Genomic DNA, 12,188 nt, shown 5'->3' with positions numbered 1-12,188 from the left:
GGAGATCAGTCCTGAATATTCACTGAAAGGACTGATGCTGAAGCTCCAATACTTAAGCCATCTGATGTGAAGACGTGACTCATTAGAAAAGACCCTGGGAAAGATGCTGGGAAAGATTGAGGGCAGGAGAAGGGGACGACAGGATGAGGTGGTTGGATGGCATCACCGACTCAACGGACGTGAGTTTGAGCAAACTCTGGGAGATAGTGAAGGACAAGGAAGGATGGCATGCTGCAGTCCGTGGGGTCTTAAAGAGACAGAGTCACCACTTAACGACTGAACAACAACAGCAAACCTTTCAACAGTGATTTCAACAACTCACGAGCAGAACTGAGGGGATCCAGAGTCCGTAAGGATCAAGAGGAAGGGGCTAAAAGTGGGGAAGCAAAGCCAGAATAAGAGTGGCCTGCATCAATCACAGACAAGACTCCAGAAGAATAGTGGTGTAAAACTTGAAAGTGGAATTCAGTATGTAAAAGTTGACAAAGGTGACCACCAGCATCAGGGTGGTGTGGGCGGCTCTGGTCTCCAGGGGGCATCTGTGGTGTCCAGTGGGGGTGTGAATATACTGCACCCTCTGGTGGTGTCTGAGCAGGAGAAGTACCATGGAGCCACTGGACCAGACCATGAGGGTAAGAAACACGGCATCCGAGGTGGACCACAGGAGGACAATGGCTGCACTGGGACTTGATGAACAGAACCACTTCCCTTGATTGTCGGTATCATTTCCTGTGTCCTGTGGACCAGTGACTGCCACAGGAACAAAGATAGTCATTAAGAGACTGAGCATCCAGCAGACCCAACAGGAAGGGCCAGTGACCTTGGGGGCCCTTCCTCTGAGCATCACCCACTCCGCTCTCCTGGGGGTGAGAGTGAAGGACAGGTGCTCAGGACACAGGTGGAGCACAGGGTGGTGCCTCGAGCCACTCTCTGTATATAATACACAAACTTACACCCGAGACTGGACAGGGGCTTCCTCAAAACAAAAACTGCAATGGCAGTGTGAGGAATGCCAGGGGAGAGAACCAGGAGGCTGGCCAGGGCCAAGTGTGTGAGAATCACATCTGTGCCTCCTTTTCCGGTCAAGCAAGACTGGAGACATGCTGTGGAAGAAAAGGAAGACATTACCCAGAGCCCCCAACCACCACCTGGAATAGAAAGCTAGTTTTCACAGCCGCCTCCCCTAGTGTTCTCGGGGCATCTCTGTAAAAAGACATGGAGGGGACGTCAGAGTGGCCTGGAGCGGAAAGGGGGCTGAACTGGTGCTGACACCAGCAGTCTTCACATAGAACCAACAGTGGGCAAGAATTCTTGATCTCTTCCTCTCCTGAGAAGGAGACACCGTCATACTCCACAGGAGGAGCGCAACCTGGAGAATCTACACATGACGCCACTTACTCTTTTCGCTATGATTATTTTGTATTTATTTCCATTTACCTGTATATCCTGATCCTCCACCTGAAGGTAAGGTCCATGCACTTAGGAACCAGGTCTGTCCTGTTCAATAACATGGTTGACCAATAATAGGTGTTAAATAACATGTACTGAGTATATGAATGTGTTACAGGACACATATGCAAGGATGTTCTCCACACCCCTTAGTTGAGCTTATAAGATGGTCTAATTTTAACAGAGTGTGCAAGTGAGTTATAGCAAGCTCCTATTTCATCAGACTTACTGGACACTAAATAACTTTTAAAAATGAGTCTTCAGGACTTCATGGACTTCAGCTTTCCAGGTCCTCACTCAAGGAGCTCATTCAAGTCATCACTCCATCCTAACAGGACTGAATAGGAAGAAAATTCTTGCATCATGAAGACAGGAGAGACAACGGGCACCACTGCCTCCAAGACTGGAGAGACGGACAGTGACTAGCGGGGCTCAAGGTTCTGGAGCAGACTCATGATGGAGACACCTTGCGAATAAGGCCTGCCAGGACGAGAAATGCTGCAACATAACTGATGGGGAAAAAACTCCCTTTGTGCTTTCAGTGGGGAATGGAGGAAGAAACCATTTTCAAATACACCAGAGTGTGGGGTTCTTCTTACAAGGTCTGCCTTCAGGAGAGACTTAACTGGAGCCTAAGCAGCCGGGGTCTTCTCAGAGCCTGACTGACCTGGGAAGGGAAATCCCCAGCATCCAGCCCACTCTAGCCATGCTGTCCCATCCAAGGGGGAGAAAAACATGGAGAAACAGGTTCACAGTCCAGAGGCACAGGCTCACGGACCAACTGAGACCTCATCGTAGGAGGTGGACGCTCCCCTCTCCCCACACCTCACCACCACATTGCTAAGATTTATTAACAGTTCCTTTAACCCAGTACACTATGTCCAGATATCAAGAAAACATTCCTAGGCATGCTACAAGGCAAAGAACAGTTTGAAGACACAGAGCGAGCATCAGACGCAGACACGGCAGGACTGTTGGGATGGTCAGACCTGGAAGGTGAATCAACTATGATCACTGTGCTGAGGGCTCTAGTGGATAAAGCAGACACGTGCGGGAACAGCTGGGCAATGAGAGCAGGAGAGGGGAATTCTAAGGAAGAACTAGGAAGAAATGCCGGAGACCAAAGCACTGTCTCAGAAATGAAGGATGCCTTTGATGGGCTTGTTAGTAGGTTGGAGGGAATGTTAGTAGATGTGGAAAGAGTGTCTGAGCTTGAGGGTCTATCAATAGAAATCTGCAAACTGCAAGGCCAGGACAGAGACTTAACACAAAATGGAATATCCAACGGCTGTGGGAGAAGTACCAAGGGTGGAACACGTGCACAGTGGGACTATCAGAAGGCAAGATAGAGAAAAAGAAAAGAAATATTTGAAGCAACAATGAGAATTTCCCCCCAAAACAATGTCAACACCAAACCACCGATCCAGGAAGCCCAGAGAACCCTAAAGAGGATAAATGCCTTCTCCCCAAACCATATTTGCAGGCATGTCATATTCAAAATAATATATGTTCAAATACCCAGTATTCTTGCCTGGAGAATCCCATGAACAGAGGAGCCTGGTGGGCTCACAAAGAGCGGGTCACAGAGTCAGACACAACCGAGCAACTGAACAGTAATGCAGCCCGTCAAGCTCTGGTGACGGAAGAAAGTGGAGATGCCACTGTCCTGCCTGTGTAGAGACTCAAACATCCCTCTGCTCTGGGGCACACATGTCCCTAAGTGCACACATACTGCTGGACACCAGGCTGACCTCACGTGACACTTGCTGAATTCACAAATGCCTCCGTGCTGTGGACCCTGCTCTCTCAACTCTGCCTTCTGGAGAAATCTGAGATGTGAAGACATTCCATAAACTGGACCCACCTCCAGGCCACTAGGTTCTCCTGTGGCCTCCACTGACCACTCAGCTGTGGAGTGAGGCCCCTGTGGGGGCTTTTATGGGGGACGGTCCCTCCTCCCTCCTTACTTACATCCCACCTCTCCTCCTCAATCCCATCAGAATTTATTTCTGGAATAAGTGAGATTTTATTGAGGACATAGGGAGTTTACCACAAGGAAAGGTGAACAGTTTATCCTGGCAGCAGTTTTATTTTTGTTAATGTTGAAATAATTGTCCAGGTCTATGATGGCGCTTCTCCTACCCAGGGTGACCTGTCAGCAAAGCAAAACTTAGATAAATCTCACCCCTGTAAGTGTTTCCCTGGACCAGAAATGCAGTGTGTCCAGTCAGCCAACCCCTGAGCACTGTACACATTTCCTGGTTTCTCCTCACACCAAACGAGTTCCACCATGTGGTCCCAGACCATCAAATGTTTTTCATCTTACAGGCTGGTTCTTTATTCTTTATTCTATAAAAGTCTCCTTTTTCTTCAGCTGTATTTTGCAGTGTTTTGAATGGGGGGCTATTTCATGACATGTTAAAGTTTATCACCTAAAATGCTTCCTTTCATCACTTTGAACAACATAAAGTATTATTTTAATACATGCACCCCAGTGTTCATAGCAGCACCGTTTGTAATAACCAAGCAACCTAAATGTCATTGACAGATGAGTGGATGAAAAAGAGGTGGTGCATATATAATGGAATATTACTCAGCCATAAAAAAGAAAAAAATTGGGTCATTTGTAGAGATGTGGATGGACCCAGAGTCTGTCATACAGGGTGAAGTGAGTCAGAAAGAGAAAAACAAACACTGTACATTAATGCTGGTTGATTGTTAAATAAAAATTTACTGGAATTCAGGGATGCCTTACAATGATCCCGCACTACAATGACAACAGAAAGTATGTGTGATGCAGAACGTGGGACTCAACAGCCCAAAACAGTTACATTCTGACTCTGCTGCTGCAGCTCGGTGAAGGCAGTGGGGCTTCCAGCTCCACCTCCCACTCTGCCTCAAAGCCCCTGGTGCAGCCGGCCCTGGGACAGCCACACACTGCCCACTGGATCCCAGACGCTCCTGCTGTCTTAGGTTTCCTGCTGAGTAGGTGTCAGGCTTTAAAATCTAATCTTAGGGATAATTCTTTCACACTGTGCTTCACCAGATAACTTGTTTTATTTTATTCTGGATATGTAGATTTCAAAGACACTACTTGATCCCTAAAAATACAATTGGAACCCACGTTTTCAAGCACACAAAACTACCGCCAATAGTAACAAAACCCCACTCACATACACCTCGGGAACACCTTGTCTGATTTCAACTCTCATTTACACTGAGATGGATCTAGTTTTGTCGATAGCCCCCTCGTATGTCCTTTCCCTGGAGAATTTAAAATAATTGTCCTCTAAGCTGGAACTTTGATGCTGCTGTTGAGAAATACACCATGACATATTCAGCAGGAAACTGTGCTGCATGCAGTCAATATGTTCAGAGGCGAATGAACTTAGGGGGAGACTCATGATAAAATGGGTTTCCCTGGTGGCTCAGCGGTAAAGAACTCGTCTGCTGATGTAGGAGACGTGGATTTGATCTCTGAGTTAGGAACATCCCCTGGAGGAGGAAATGGCACCCACTCCAGTATTCTTGCCTGGGAAATCCCACAGACAGAGGAGCCTGGTGAGCTACAGCCATGGGGTGGCAAGAGTCGGGCAGGACTGAGCGACTGATGACAACGAGCCACGAGTGTGGCAGGACCTCCTCCGCGCTGTCTTGAATGCTCCAGTGACCGCCTCACAGCTCCTTGCCCCAGTGCACACCTAAACCTGGCCGGGCATCACTGACTGAGCATATCAAAGAAAACAGTGAGCAACCAAACACAACGGTTACAAACTGTTCCCTGGTTGGACCTACACATGGATTCCCTCTCCCTGGATGGCAAACGGAGCCCCACCTGCAGGGACGGGCTCAGGAGACTCTGGAGACCTGCCCAGGCCAACCGCAGCTCTCCCACGTGGACACACTGGGTGAGCCCTCCGACCCACCCCCAAGGCCCCCAGCCAATGTCCCACTGAACTAGAGTCCACACACCCTTGCTTTTAGCTATGTTTCCATCCACACTTCACAGCCCCTGTGGGATCAGGCTTCAGCTGAAGCCACCTCCTTGATTGAAAAAAAATACTTAGGGATACGTTGAACTAAGGAATGAAGGCTCTCTACAAATGAAAACTATGAGACTTGATAAAGTCTTGATGAAAACTAAACTTCCTTGATGAAGGAAATTGAAGAAGACATGGCATCTTAGGATCCATAGCATGGATTGGAAAACTGACATTATTAAAGTGTCCATAGTACACAAGTCAGCTATTGATTCAATGCAGTCCTTAACAAAATTTTAATGGCATCTTTCACAGAAATAGAAAAAAAATTTCCCCAAATTTTGTATAGAACCACAAGATACCTCAAATAGCCCAAGCAATCATGAGAAAGACAAACACAGCTGGAGGCATCACATTTACTGTGTTAATTACTACAAAGCTAGAGTTATTAACTGTGTGTGGTGTGGTACTGGCACAAAAACAGACACAAGACCAAAGTAAAACCAGAGACCCCAGAGGTAAATTCACACATCTCCTGTCAAGTAACGTTTGACAAGGCAGCGACAGACACTTGTTGAGGAAAGGGCAATCTCTTCCACATACTGGTATTGGAAAACTAAATAAAGAAATGGAGAAAAATGAAATTGTAACCCTATTGTACACAACTCACAAAAATTAACTCAAAATGAATTAAAGATGTAAGTGTACAACCCGATGCTATAAAATCCTGAGAGAAAACATAGGGAAGAAGGTCCCTTTGACATCAGTCATGACTGATTTTTTAGATATGACACCAAAAGCAAGAGCACCAGAAGCAAAAAGAAAAAATCAACAAGTGGGACTACATCAGTGTTAAAAACTTCTGCACATCGAGGGAAACAGCAAAATGAAAAGAATCTATGAAGTGGGAGAATATAACCCGATAAATGGGCAAATGAAATGGATAGACACTTTTCCAAAGATGTGTCTGCATGGCCAACAGGCACATGAAAAGATGCTCAGCATCACTGATCAGGAAAAAATACAAAATCACAGTGAGATATTACTTCACACCTGTTAGAACAGCTCTCATAAAGAACACAAATGTTGGTGACAATGTGAAAAAATGAAACCCTTGTACATTACTGGTATAAACTGATGTATATTATTAGTTTATTGGTATAAACCCTTGTATATTATTGGGGCTATAAATTGGTAGAGCCACTGTGAGAAATATGGTGGTTCCTCCATAAATAAAATTACCATATGATTCTACTTCAGGCTGGATATATATCCAGAGGAAATGGAAACAGAAGCTTGAAGAGGCATCTGTACCCATGCGTTTATTGCAGCACTACCCACAATAGCCAAGAAATGGAAACAACCGAAGTGTGCATCAACAGAGGCATGAAGCTGGGAGATACATGTATATATATGAAAGCGAGACAGTGAGAGTGGTAGTTAATCAGCTGTGTGATCCCAGGGACTGTAGCCCGCCGGGCTCCTCTGTCCATGGAGTTCTCCAAGCAAGAGTACTGGAGTGCATTGCCATTCTCTTTTCTCTCTCTCTTTTCTCTCTCTCTTTTCTCTCTCTCTTTTCTCTCTCTTTTCTCTCTCTCTCTCTCTCTCTCTCTCTCTATATATATATATGTAATCCAGCCATTAGAAAGATGGGAATCATGCTATTTGTGACAACATAGATGGACCTTAAAGGCATTAAGCTAAGTGAAGTAAGTCAAAGATAAGTACAGTATGTTATTACTTATATGTGAAATCTTAAAAAACCAAACTCATAAAAACAGAGAGTAGAACAGTGGTTACCAGAGGCGGGGGTTGGGGGTGGGGTGGGAAGTTGGTGATGTGTATTTAAGGGTATAAACTGGAGTGAGTAGATAAATAAGTTCTGCAGAGATATCGCACAGAGTAGTGATTATAGTCAACAATACTGTATTATAAGTTTCAAAGTTGCTAACAGACTAGATCTTAACTGTTACCACCATAAAAAAAGAAATGATAATTATTTGATGGGCTAAAGCCCTGAACTAATCCTATGGTGGTGGTCATTGCAATATACAAGTGTATAAAAGCAACACACTGTACACCAATGTACACAACGTTTTATGACAATTATAATTCAACTGAAAATGAAAAAAGGTCACTGTGGGTTTTATGTAAACAACTGTTATTCAGTGAATTACTACTCAACAATGTAAACATGGCTGTTACTGAAACTGACTATATCAATAGATTCTCAACAGTCATTTAAATCATTTCAAGAGCAGAAACAAGGAGCTCTAGGGTGTCTAGAAATCAGCAGCCAGGGGCAAAGGGCAGGAAAACATGCAGCCCACAATGTAAAAGGCCTGCACCAACCATATGTGACATCCCACTAAAGCGATGATGCAAGCAGCAAGAACAGAATTCAGTAATTAGCAGGTGACAGAGGTGACCATCAGCATCAGAACGGTGTGGGCAGCATTTCCAAGTACCTGCATGCAGCAACGATGACCCGGCACAACCAAAAAAAACCCCAAATGAGACCTCGTCAACCTCAAAACTGGTAAAAGGACACAGCCAACAGAGTGAAATAAATTTACAAAGCAGGAGAAAATGCTTGCAAGTCACATATCTGATAAGGTGTTAATAAATATATTAAATGTATCTAAAATATATAAAGAACTCCTGCCACTTAACAACCTGATTAACAAATGACCAAATGATTTTAAATAGACATTTCTCTAAAAAGGATACACAAATGGGCAAGCAGAAAATGAGAAGGTGCTTAAGATGATGAATTTTTAGCTAAATGCAAAACAAAACCAAAATAAGACATTATCTTACACAAATTAGCATAGTTACTCTTGAAAAAACCCAGAAAATAACAACTGCTTCGAGGAGGAGGAGACATTCAAACACTTGTGCACTGTTGTTAACTTTATAAAATGCAGCAACCACTATGGGAAACACATGGCAGATCCTCAAAAAATCGAAACTAGAAACACCACAGGACCAAGTCGTCCAAATACTAGGGACATGTCCAAAATAACAGAAAGCAAAGGCCTGAAGAGACATTTGCAAACTCATGTCCATAGCAGCACTTTTCCAACAGTGAAGAGGTGAAAACAATGAAAATGTTGACCTTCTGATCAATGGTAAATAAAATACAGTGTAAAAGCTCAATGGAATATTATTCGGCCTTTAAAAGGAAGGAACAGCATGGATAAAACCCGAAGACAATATTCCAGTGAAATAAACCCACCACACACACACAAGTGCTTTAGAATTCCACACACATGTGGCATATAAGTCGTCAAATATATATAACATTAACATAAAATGGTGGCTACTAGTATCTGGGGAGAGAGAAAATAATGACCTTTTTTTAGGTGAGTTCTGTAGGGACCAGTTTCGTAAGGTGGAAAAGTTAAGAGGGAGATTTTTAGCATAACAACTATATACTGGATACTGGAACAACATATACGGGATATTGGAACTATATACAGGAATATACTGGATACTACTGACCAGTACAGCAAACACTGGGATTGTGCTCAACTAAAAACATTTTTGTTTGAAATGTAACTTTCCAACATAACATAAACTAGTCTGTATAATACAAAACATTCTTCAAGGGGATTCATTTTCTGAAAAACATTTTAGAAAGCGAGAAGCCACAGTAATGCTAAATTTCCTAAGGAAGATTAAGGTTCTGTGGGTATCAGTATAAACTTATATGCATTGTCTCTAGTTACTGAAATAAGTAATTTCTAATTACTGATAAAGAGAAGATTGTTTCTTAAAATTTTAAAATAGAAGTAATAAGAGCAAAAGGAAAAAACAAAAGATGTCAAACTTTATATGTCACAAAACTAAAAAGAACCAACTAAGCCCAAAGTTAGCAGGAGGAAGGAAATAACAAAGCCTAGTGCAGAAGTGAGCACAATGGAAACCAGAGAAACAACAGAAAAGGTCAACAAAACCAAGAGTTGGTTTTCTGAAAAGAACACATTCATTTCGTTACTTACCCCTGGCAGGAATGTGAGGACGCTCTCACTCCAGAAACTCATTTTGTTTTGCAGCTCTGCTGTCCTTGCATCCTTTTTATAAGTCCAGCTGAACTTACTTAGCTAAAAAAAGCAAGAAACGCACGTTGGCTTCATCACATCAACTCCTGTTCCCCCTCCTCCTGGAACCCCCTCTCCCACCACTTCACTCGCCTCGCTGCTCCTCATACTCCAGTCAGCTGGTTTCACTGGGTCATCCACATCTGCTGGCCATCTTCAGTCACCACCACCAAGCCTCGCTCTTAGTCTTATAATAACACGCACACTGTTGTTTCTCTTCCTCCTCTGTCCCCTGTCCCCAATGCCCTGAGAGCCGTGGGAGGACGGGCACTGCTCTCTTCCCCTCATAGATGCTCTACCCTCAGCGTCTGCACCCGGGGGGCCTCCCCTCTGGCTCTTCCCCAGCACCTCCCACAGCAGATGGAGGAAATGCAGACATCCATCTGTCTGAGCTCTCCTCTGAATTATGATTCCCTGCAGACTCCCTGGGACTCCAGAATGCTAGGTTTTACTGTAGCCGCAGTGAATCTCATTTTAAAAACCTTCTTTCGCAGCAAAAGTCCTGACTTGAAGCTCGCTTATGTGAAATCCTCCGAGGACCCCACTGAAAACCCCCCTCTCTGCTCCCTAAGTTGCCCCCTCATCCAGCCGGAGCCCGGGTGTGGACACGCAGAGGCAGGGTCAGCACGTCTCCTGCCCAAGGTTGGTGCCCAGACAGAGCTCCACGGTCCTCTCCCTGGAGACTTCCTCTGTCCTGTCTGTTTTCTGCCTTGAGACTGAACACGAGGCAGCGCACACCTGCCCGGACCTGGCTCCAGAGCTCTGGGCAGGGAACTGTCGACCAGGGTGGGCCAGGGGCTGGTGAGTCTACAGTTACAGGGACAGGGCCCCCAGACCTGCTGTCCCCACAGACGCCACCACCCCTACAGTGGCTGGGTCGGCCTCTCTGTCTGCACGGAGAGCGTGGTGCGTGTCCCATGAGGAGTCGGTTTTATCTCCCATGCTATTCATCCCCCTCTCAAGTGATTAAGCAATTAAAGATCCTAACCGAACAACCAGACCACAGGTGAAAACACTTCTGTGTCCTCTGTGGAAAATCAAAGCTGAGAAAGCATAATCAGGCGTTAAAGGGACAAGCGAAGGTGCACCAGTCACTTCCTTCCTGCGCTTTCTCCTGGGCGTGCTCCTCGGGGAGGCGTCATCTCATCACAGCTCTGAGCTCCATCCCGGTCAGGAGTCTGGCTCCAGTGACTTCAGGCTCCATGGTTCCTGCTCTTTACGGCCGGAGCTCTTTTTCTAATCTGGAAGGCAGCCCATTTTGAAGCCATCTTTCCCACCTCAAAATGCTGTGGATCCCTAATGCCCCCAGGCCTCCACGGGAGGACGATGCCTTTTATTGGGACAGTTATTCGAGTGCTTCGTAGGGACGCAGTCACACCTGTTTTCACGTTGTCTATGGGCAGCGTCTACCTGCAAAGGTGGCCTTAATAGGTGTGGCAGAGACCACGCAGCCCATGACTCTAAAACACCTTCTCGCTGATGCTTTATAAAAATCTGCCTCACGTGCCTTTTGATGGCCAAGTCGAAGATCTCTCTCGGTAAATGTCACGCTGCACTTGAAAATACGCGTTGTTGTCCGGTCAGTCGGTCGTCTCTGACTCTCTGCGCCCCATGGACTGCAGCACAGCAGGCATCCCTGTCCTTCACCATCTCCTGGAATTTGCTCAAACCATGCCCATTGAGTCACTGATGCCATTCAACCACCTCATCCTCTGTCGCCCCCTTCTCCTCCTGCCCTCAATTTCCCCCAGCAAATATGTGGGTTGTTTCCAAATATCTTTTGACGTTGATTTCTAACGTAATTCCAAGTGGTAAGAGAACAGACTCTGTATGATGTCAGCACCTGTAGACCACGAGATTTTGGCACCTTGTTTTATGTGCCAGGATGTATTCCAGTGTCTCCTGGTTTACAGTCTATGGGAACTTGAATCGAATTTGTACCCTGTTGCTGTGTGAAAATTATGTAAATCTTAATTATGTTGAATTGGTTCACAGTGCTCTTCGGATCTACTCTTTCTACTTCTTTGTATATTCATTCTATTAATTTTTGATATTGAAACTCCAAATAAAAAATCTTAATTTATCCACTTAAAAATAGTTGTAATATATAGTGGAACTACATGTAACCTTGTTCTGTATTTTCCAGGTCTCCTGCAAATGTGTCATCATACTTTCATAATTTAAAAACATAAACATATATTGAAAGGGATTTGCCTCAAGCACCTCTCTTGTATATAGTGCTTCTACTGCCCCACACCCACCCCACGTGATGGTCCGAAACGCCCCGGCCCTGGGCCAACCACACATCCCTGTGGCCTTCTGACAGGCTTTCCACTGAGAAGTTGCTCTTTTTTGCTGTCTTTTGCTTCCTACTGGGTCTGTGTTCACGTCTTCATTCTTCTTTTGGGGCTAATTCAGAGTCTTCTCAAGTCACCATTTAGGATGAGGAACTGTCAACGCCCAAGTCCTGTCCACTGTCACTTTTCAGGTCATGGAGGCCAAGACCCACACCCCTATAGGCACCTTCTTCAGGTTTACTGCAAAGGCACAAATAGCTCATTCACTTTACTTCTGTGATTCCACTTCTTCCCCAAACCAGAATTTTCTTGGGGAAACTCACTTGGACACTGTTCAGTTCAGTTCAGTCGCTCAGTCG

The 12,188-nt window shown here is 45.0% G+C and overlaps 1 long non-coding RNA gene across 2 annotated transcripts; it reads right to left on the bottom strand.

Annotated features, from left to right (window-relative positions):
* Window positions 1–4,958: 4,958 nt before the first annotated feature.
* Window positions 4,959–12,188, bottom strand: LOC129630861 (uncharacterized). Of its 2 annotated transcripts, none has more exons than XR_008703793.1 (3): window positions 10,271–12,188; window positions 9,434–9,535; window positions 4,959–6,045 (listed from the first exon to the last, which is right to left on the bottom strand). It is a non-coding gene; the product is annotated as an uncharacterized LOC129630861 (long non-coding RNA). The 2 variants fall into 2 exon arrangements; XR_008703792.1 differs by having other exon boundaries at window positions 10,369–12,188.

This window comes from Bubalus kerabau, chromosome 17 (genome assembly GCF_029407905.1).
Source record: "Bubalus kerabau isolate K-KA32 ecotype Philippines breed swamp buffalo chromosome 17, PCC_UOA_SB_1v2, whole genome shotgun sequence".
Classification (NCBI taxonomy): domain Eukaryota; kingdom Metazoa; phylum Chordata; class Mammalia; order Artiodactyla; family Bovidae; genus Bubalus; species Bubalus kerabau.
The sequence above is the reverse complement of the archived record's forward strand: the minus strand, read 5'-3'. Positions and strand labels throughout refer to the sequence as shown.